Raw genomic sequence first — 7,500 nt, forward strand, 5'->3', positions numbered from 1 at the left:
TATGTACCATAGCGGCCAACGACTCCCAGAGCCGGTAGCGCGGCGTCTGCTCTCAGCCTAAGAGGCTTTTGGGAGTGCTCAGGCAAGGGTCAGCCTGCACCCTTGCTGGCAGCACCCAGGGGGAACCAGGACGCTTGCGTCTCCCGCCTTCATTTTCGACACAAGCGCCTGAGGAGGGACACCACCCCTCCCCTTGTGTCAAGAGACCTCCGCACTGGCCTCTGACTGATTCTTAGAACGGACGGAAGAGTCGGGCAAGCCTGTCAAAGATTTGAGCGTATGTCAAAAGCTTTAGACTGCCGCGAACCCTCCGGCTTGCACTGAGACACGAGGTCGATGTGCTAAGCACCCCGGGGCCCCTTTCGCCTGCAGGTCCCGAGCCGCCAACATGTTCTTAGTATCGTGTTCCCCAAACCTGGGTGACGGGCACCACAGGGCGGCAGAGCCATCGCACTTGCCGGGTGGCAGAGGAAGGACCGGACTATGTACCATAGCGGCCAACCACTCCCAGAGCCTGTCGTGCGGGGCTCGAGGTCTGCTCTCAACGTCACATGCTTCTGTGAGTGCTCAGGCAAGGGTCAGACCACATCCTTCCTGGCAGCACCCAAAGCAACCAGGCCGCTCGTGTCTCTCGCCTTCATTTTCGACACAAGCGCCTGAGGAGGGACGCCACCCCTCCCCTTGCGTCAAGAGACCTCCGGACCGGCCTCTGACTGATTCTTAGAACGGACGGAAAGAGTCGGGCAAGCCTGTCAAAGATTTGAGCGTATGTCAAAAGCTTTAGACTTCCGCGAACTCTCTGGCTTGCACTGAGACCCGAGGTCGATGTGCTCAGCACCACGGGGCCCCTTTCGCCTGCAGGTCCCGAGCCGCCAACATGTTCTTAGTATCGTGTTCCCCAAACCTGGGTGACGGGCACCACAGGGCGACAGAGCCATCGCACTTGCGGGTGGCAGAGGAAGGACCGGACTATGTACAATAGCGGCCAACGACTCCCAGAGCCGGTTGTGCGGGGCTCGAGGTCTGCTCTCAACATCACATGCTTTTGGATGTGCTCAGGCAAGGGTCAGACCACATCCTTCCTGGCAGCACCCAAAGCAACCAGGCCGCTCGCGTCTCTCGCCTTCATTTTTCGACACAAGCGCCTGAGGAGGGACGCCACCCCTCCCCTTTGCGTCAAGAGACCACCCCACCGGCCTCTGACTGATTCTTAGAACGGACGGAAAGAGTCGGGCAAGCCTGTCAAAGCTTTGAGCGAATGTCAAAAGCTTTAGACTTCCGCGAACTCTCCGGCTTGCACTGAGACGCGAGGTCGATGTGCTAAGCACCACGGGGCCCCTTTCGCCTGCAGGTCCCGAGCCGCCAACATGTTCTTCGTATCGTGTTCTCCAATCCTGGGTGACGGGCACCGCAGGGAGGCAGAGCCATCGCACTTGCCGGGTGGCAGAGGAAGGACCGGACTATGTACAATAGCGGCCAACGACTCCCAGAGCCGGTAGTGCGGCGTCTGCTCTCAGCCTAAGAGGCTTCTGGGAGTGCTCAGGCAAGGGTCAGCCTGCACCCTTGCTGGCAGCACCCAGGGGAACCAGGACGCTTGCATCTCTCGCCGTCATTTTCGACACAAGCGCCTGAGGAGGGACGCCCCCCCTCCCCTTGCGTCAAGAGACCTCCCCACCGGCCTCTGACTGATTCTTAGAACGGACGGAAAGAGTCGGGCAAGCCTGTCAAAGCTTTGAGCGAATGTCAAAAGCTTTAGACTTCCGCGAACTCTCCGGCTTGCACTGAGACGCGAGGTCGATGTGCTAAGCACCACGGGGCCCCTTTCGCCTGCAGGTCCCGAGCCGCCAACATGTTCTTAGTATCGTGTTCTCCAAACCTGGGTGACGGGCACCGCAGGGAGGCAGAGCCATCGCACTTGCCGGGTGGCAGAGGAAGGACCGGACTATGTACAATAGCGGCCAACGACTCCCAGAGCCGGTAGTGCGGCGTCTGCTCTCAGCCTAAGAGGCTTCTGGGAGTGCTCAGGCAAGGGTCAGCCTGCACCCTTGCTGGCAGCACCCAGGGGAACCAGGACGCTTGCATCTCTCGCCTTCATTTTCGACACAAACGCCTGAGGAGGGAAGCCAACCCTCCGTGTGTCAAGAGACCGTCCCCGCCCCGGCCTCCGACTGATTCTTAGAACGGACGGAAAGAGTCAGGCAAGCCTGTTAAGACTTCCGCGAACTCTCCGGCTTGCACTGAGACGCGAGGTCGATGTGCTCAGCACCACGGGGCCCCTTTCGCCTGCAGGTCCCGAGCCGCCAACATGTTCTAAGTATCGTGTTCTCCAAACCTGGGTGACGGGCACCGCAGGGAGGCAGAGCCATCGCACTTGCCGGGTGGCAGAGGAAGGACCGGACTATGTACAATAGCGGCCAACGACTCCCAGAGCCGGTAGTGCGGCGCCTGCTCTCAGCCTAAGAGGCTTTTGGGAGTGCTCAGGCAAGGGTCAGCCTGCACCCTTGCTGGCAGCACCCAGGGGAACCAGGACGCTTGCATCTCTCGCCTTCATTTTCGACACAAACGCCTGAGGAGGGAAGCCAACCCTCCGTGTGTCAAGAGACCGTCCCCGCCCCGGCCTCCGACTGATTCTTAGAACGGACGGAAAGAGTCAGGCAAGCCTGTTAAGACTTCCGCGAACTCTCCGGCTTGCACTGAGACGCGAGGTCGATGTGCTCAGCACCACGGGGCCCCCTTCGCCTGCAGGTCCCGAGCCGCCAACATGTTCTAAGTATCGTGTTCCCCAAACCTGGGTGACGAGCACCGCAGGGAGGCAGAGCCATCGCACTTGCCGGGTGGCAGAGGAAGGACCGGACTATGTACAATAGCGGCCAACGACTCCCAGAGCCGGTAGTGCGGCGCCTGCTCTCAGCTTAAGAGGCTTTTGGGAGTGCTCAGGCAAGGGTCAGCCTGCACCCTTGCTGGCAGCACCCAGGGGAACCAGGACGCTTGCATCTCTCGCCTTCATTTTCGACACAAACGCCTGAGGAGGGAAGCCAACCCTCCGTGTGTCAAGAGACCGTCCCCGCCCCGGCCTCCGACTGATTCTTAGAACGGACGGAAAGAGTCAGGCAAGCCTGTCAAAGATTTGAGCAGATGTCAAAATCTTTTAAGACTTCCGCGAACTCTCCGGCTTGCACTGAGACCCGAGGTCGATGTGCTCAGCACCACGGGGCCCCTTTCGCCTGCAGGTCCCGAGCCGCCAACATGTTCTAAGTATCGTGTTCCCCAAACCTGGGTGACGAGCACCGCAGGGCGGCAGAGCCATCGCACTTGCCGGGTGGCAGAGGAAGGACCGGACTATGTACAATAGCGGCCAACCACTCCCAGAGCCGGTAGTGCGGCGTGCGAGGTCTGCTCTCAGCGGAAGAGGGTTTTGGGAATGCTCAGGCAAGGGCCAGCCTGCACCCTTCCTGGCCGCTCCCACGGGAACCAGGCTACTTGCAATCCTTTCCCCCAATAGCAAGTGCCTTTTGGAGGGACGGCCGGAGTCAACGTGGGGTTTGCCCGCCCTCCAAAGTGTCAAGAGACCGCCGCACAGGCCTCTGACTGATTCTTAGAACAGGCAGCAAGAGTTGGGTAAGTCTGTCGAAAATTTGACAAAGTGTCAAAAATTAGACTTCCGAGAGCTCTTGGGCATGCACACAGGCCTGTCATTCAAGTGCTCTGCCCGCGGAACCGTTTTTCGGATGCCTTTCAAAGTGGTCCCGCGCCGCCATTTTGTTCTAAAAATCGTGTTCCCAGAAATCTCCGGGTACCCCGCCAACCTCACTGTGTCACAATGTCAAGTGGCACTGAATGGGTCTGAATTTCAAATTCGACTGCTTCGCTCTGGAACTCGAACCCGGCAAAACCGTTTGGATTTTTCCCGGTCCAGACTTCCGCGGCAGACAAAGTTAAAGTTTTCGGGCTGCAGACTCAAAACGACATCTGGCCAACCGCCGGGCTCAATTCGCCCAGTTCCTCCGGCACTTCGGAACTCATGTTCGGCATGAGTTTTTGAATCTTTCCCGATGCTTCGGCATTTTCCTCCGCTGACACTTAGAATATTTTTCACACTTGGCCGAAAATTTTTCTAAGTTTTTCTGGTTACTGATTTCTTCTTTTCGGGCATTTTTCTAAGTTTTCTTGGTTACTCATTTCTCATTTTCAAACATTTTTCTAAGTTTTTTCTGGTTACTGATTTCTTCTTTTTGGGCATTTTTCTAAGTTTTCTTGGTTACTCATTTCTCATTTTCAAACATTTTTCTAAGTTTTTCTGGTTACTCATTTCTCATTTTCAAACATTTTTCTAAGTTTTTCTGGTTACTGATTTCTTCTTTTTGGGCATTTTTCTAAGTTTTCTTGGTTACTCATTTCTCATTTTCAAACATTTTTCTAAGTTTTTCTGGTTACTGATTTCTTCTTTTTGGGCATTTTTCTAAGTTTTCTTGGTTACTCATTTCTCATTTTCAAACATTTTTCTAAGTTGTTCTGGTTACTCATTTCTCATTTTCAAACATTTTTCTAAGTTTTTCTGGTTACTGATTTCTTCTTTTTGGGGCATTTTTCTAAGTTTTCTTGGTTACTCATTTCTCATTTTCAAACATTTTTCTAAGTTTTTCTGGTTACTGATTTCTTCTTTTTGGGCATTTTTTCTAAGTTTTCTTGGTTACTCATTTCTCATTTTCAAACATTTTTCTAAGTTTTTTCTGGTTACTCATTTCTCATTTTCAAACATTTTTCTAAGTTTTTCTGGTTACTGATTTCTTCTTTTTGGGCATTTTTTCTAAGTTTTCTTGGTTACTCAATTTCTCATTTTCAAACATTTTTCTAAGTGTTTTCTGGTTACTGATTTCTTCTTTTTGGGCATTTTTCTAAGTTTTCTTGGTTACTCATTTCTCATTTTCAAACATTTTTCTAAGTTTTTCTGGTTACTCATTTCTGCTTTTCCAACGTTTTACTAAGTTTTGCTGGTTACTGAGTTCACACTTTTAAACATTTTCGGGCATTTTTCTACGTTTTTCATGTTACTCATTTAGCACTTTCAGGCACTTTCCTATGCTTTCCTGCTTACTGATTTCACACTTTTAAGCATCTTCGGGCTTGTTCCCTAAGTTTTGCAGTTCATTCGTTTGGGACAGTCAGGCAACTTTCCTAAGCTTTCCTGGTAACCGAATTCACATTGTTGAGAACTTTGGAACCCTTCCCTAAGCTGTGCTGGTTACTCACTTTACCTCTTCAGACACTTGCCCCCGTTGTGACAGAGACCACTTCCCGACTCGGGAAATGCACCAAATTCGGCCTGAACTCAGAGGGCAGTCCCCCCTCGAAGGCGTGGAAGTCGGCAGAATCGCCGGGTCAAATCCGGCTGAGCTACCCGGCTTGGAAGCCTCAAAGTCGGTATGAGCTGTCAGGTTCACTCCCATCCCCCGTTGGACCACTTCCCGACTCGGGAAATTCACCAAATTCGGCCTGAACTCAGAGGACAGTCCCCCCTCGAAGGCGTGACAGTCGGCAGAACCGCCGGATCAAATCCGGCTGAGCTACCCGGCCCCGAAGCCTCAAAGTCGGTAAGAGCTGTCAGGTTCTCTCCCATCCCCGTTTGGACCACTTCCCGACTCGGGAAATTCACCAAATTCGGCCTGAACTTATACAACAGTCCCCCCTCGAAGGCGTGTCAGTCGGCAGAACCGCCGGATCAAATCCGGTTGAGCTACCCGGCTTGGAAGCCCCAAAGTCGGTAAGAGCTGTCAGGGTTCACTCCCATCCCCGTTGGACCACTTCCCGACTCGGGAATTCACCAAATTCGGCCTGAACTTATACAACAGTCCCCCCTCGAAGGCGTGACAGTCGCTAGAACCGCCGGATCAAATCCGGTTGAGCTACCCGGCTTGGAAGCCCCAAAGTCGGTAAGAGCTGTCAGGTTCACTCCCATCCCCGTTTGGACCACTTCCCGACTTAGGAAATTCACCAAATTCGGCCTGAACTTAGAGGAGAGTCCCCGCTCGAAGGCGTGGAAGTCGGCAGAATCGCCGGGTCAAATCCGACTGAGCTACCCGGCCCCGAAGCCTCAATGTCGGTAAGAGCTGTCAGGTTCACTCCCATCCCCGTTTGGACCACTTCCCGACTCGGGAAATTCACCAAATTCGGCCTGAACTTAGACAACAGTCCCCCCTCGAAGCCGTGGCAGTCGCTAGAACCGCCGGATCAAATCCGGTTGAGCTACCCGGCTTGGAAGCCCCAAAGTCGGTATGAGCTGTCAGGTTCACTCCCATCCCCGTTTGGACCACTTCCCGACTTAGGAAAATCACCAAATTCGGCCTGAACTCAGAGGGCAGGCCCCCCTCGAAGGCCAGGCATTCGGCAGAACCGCCGGGTCAAATCCGACTGTGCTACCCGGCCCCAAAGCCTCAAAGTTGGTATGAGCAGTTAGGTTCACTCCCATCCCCGTTTGGACCACTTCCCGACTTAGGAAATTCACCAAATTCGGCCTGAACTTAGAGGAGAGTCCCCGCTCGAAGGCGTGGAAGTCGGCAGAATCGCCGGGTCAAATCCGACTGAGCTACCCGGCCCCGAAGCCTCAATGTCGGTATGAGCTGTCAGGTTCACTCCCATCCCCGTTTGGACCACTTCCCGACTCGGGAAATTCACCAAATTCGGCCTGAACTTAGACAACAGTCCCCCCTCGAAGCCGTGGCAGTCGCTAGAACCGCCGGATCAAATCCGGTTGAGCTACCCGGCTTGGAAGCCCCAAAGTCGGTATGAGCTGTCAGGTTCACTCCCATCCCCGTTTGGACCACTTCCCGACTTAGGAAAATCACCAAATTCGGCCTGAACTCAGAGGGCAGGCCCCCCTCGAAGGCCAGGCATTCGGCAGAACCGCCGGGTCAAATCCGACTGTGCTACCCGGCCCCAAAGCCTCAAAGTTGGTATGAGCAGTTAGGTTCACTCCCAAACCCGTTGGGACCACTTCCCGACTTAGGAAATTCACCAAATTCGGCCTGAACTTAGACAACAGTCCCCCCTCGAAGGCGTGACAGTCGGTAGAACCGCCGGGTCAAATCCGGCTGAGCTACCCGATTTGGAAGCCTTCAACACAAAACCCATCCGGCAATGCCACTCAAAAAGGGCCCAAATTCAGAAACACCCCCTTCAATAGGTACCACTTCCTCGGAGACACTACCGGGACACGCTCCCCTCGGCGAAAATTAAGCCCCCACCACTAACTGAAGCCAACCGCAGCCCCAACTTCAACGGAGAAATCAGTAACCAATTCAAAAATGCACTTGGTTACTGATTTGTACTGCTTCAAAAATATTCTAAGTGTCGCTGGTTACTGATTTGTACTGCTTCAAAAATATTCTAAGTGTCAGTGGTTACTGATTTGTACTGCTCCAAAAATATTCTAAGTGTCAGTGGTTACTGATTTGTACTGCTTCAAAAATATTCTAAGTGTCAGTGGTTACTGATTTGTACTGC

The sequence above is a fragment of the Hemiscyllium ocellatum genome (assembly GCF_020745735.1).
Source record: "Hemiscyllium ocellatum isolate sHemOce1 chromosome 15 unlocalized genomic scaffold, sHemOce1.pat.X.cur. SUPER_15_unloc_2, whole genome shotgun sequence".
NCBI lineage: Eukaryota > Metazoa > Chordata > Chondrichthyes > Orectolobiformes > Hemiscylliidae > Hemiscyllium > Hemiscyllium ocellatum.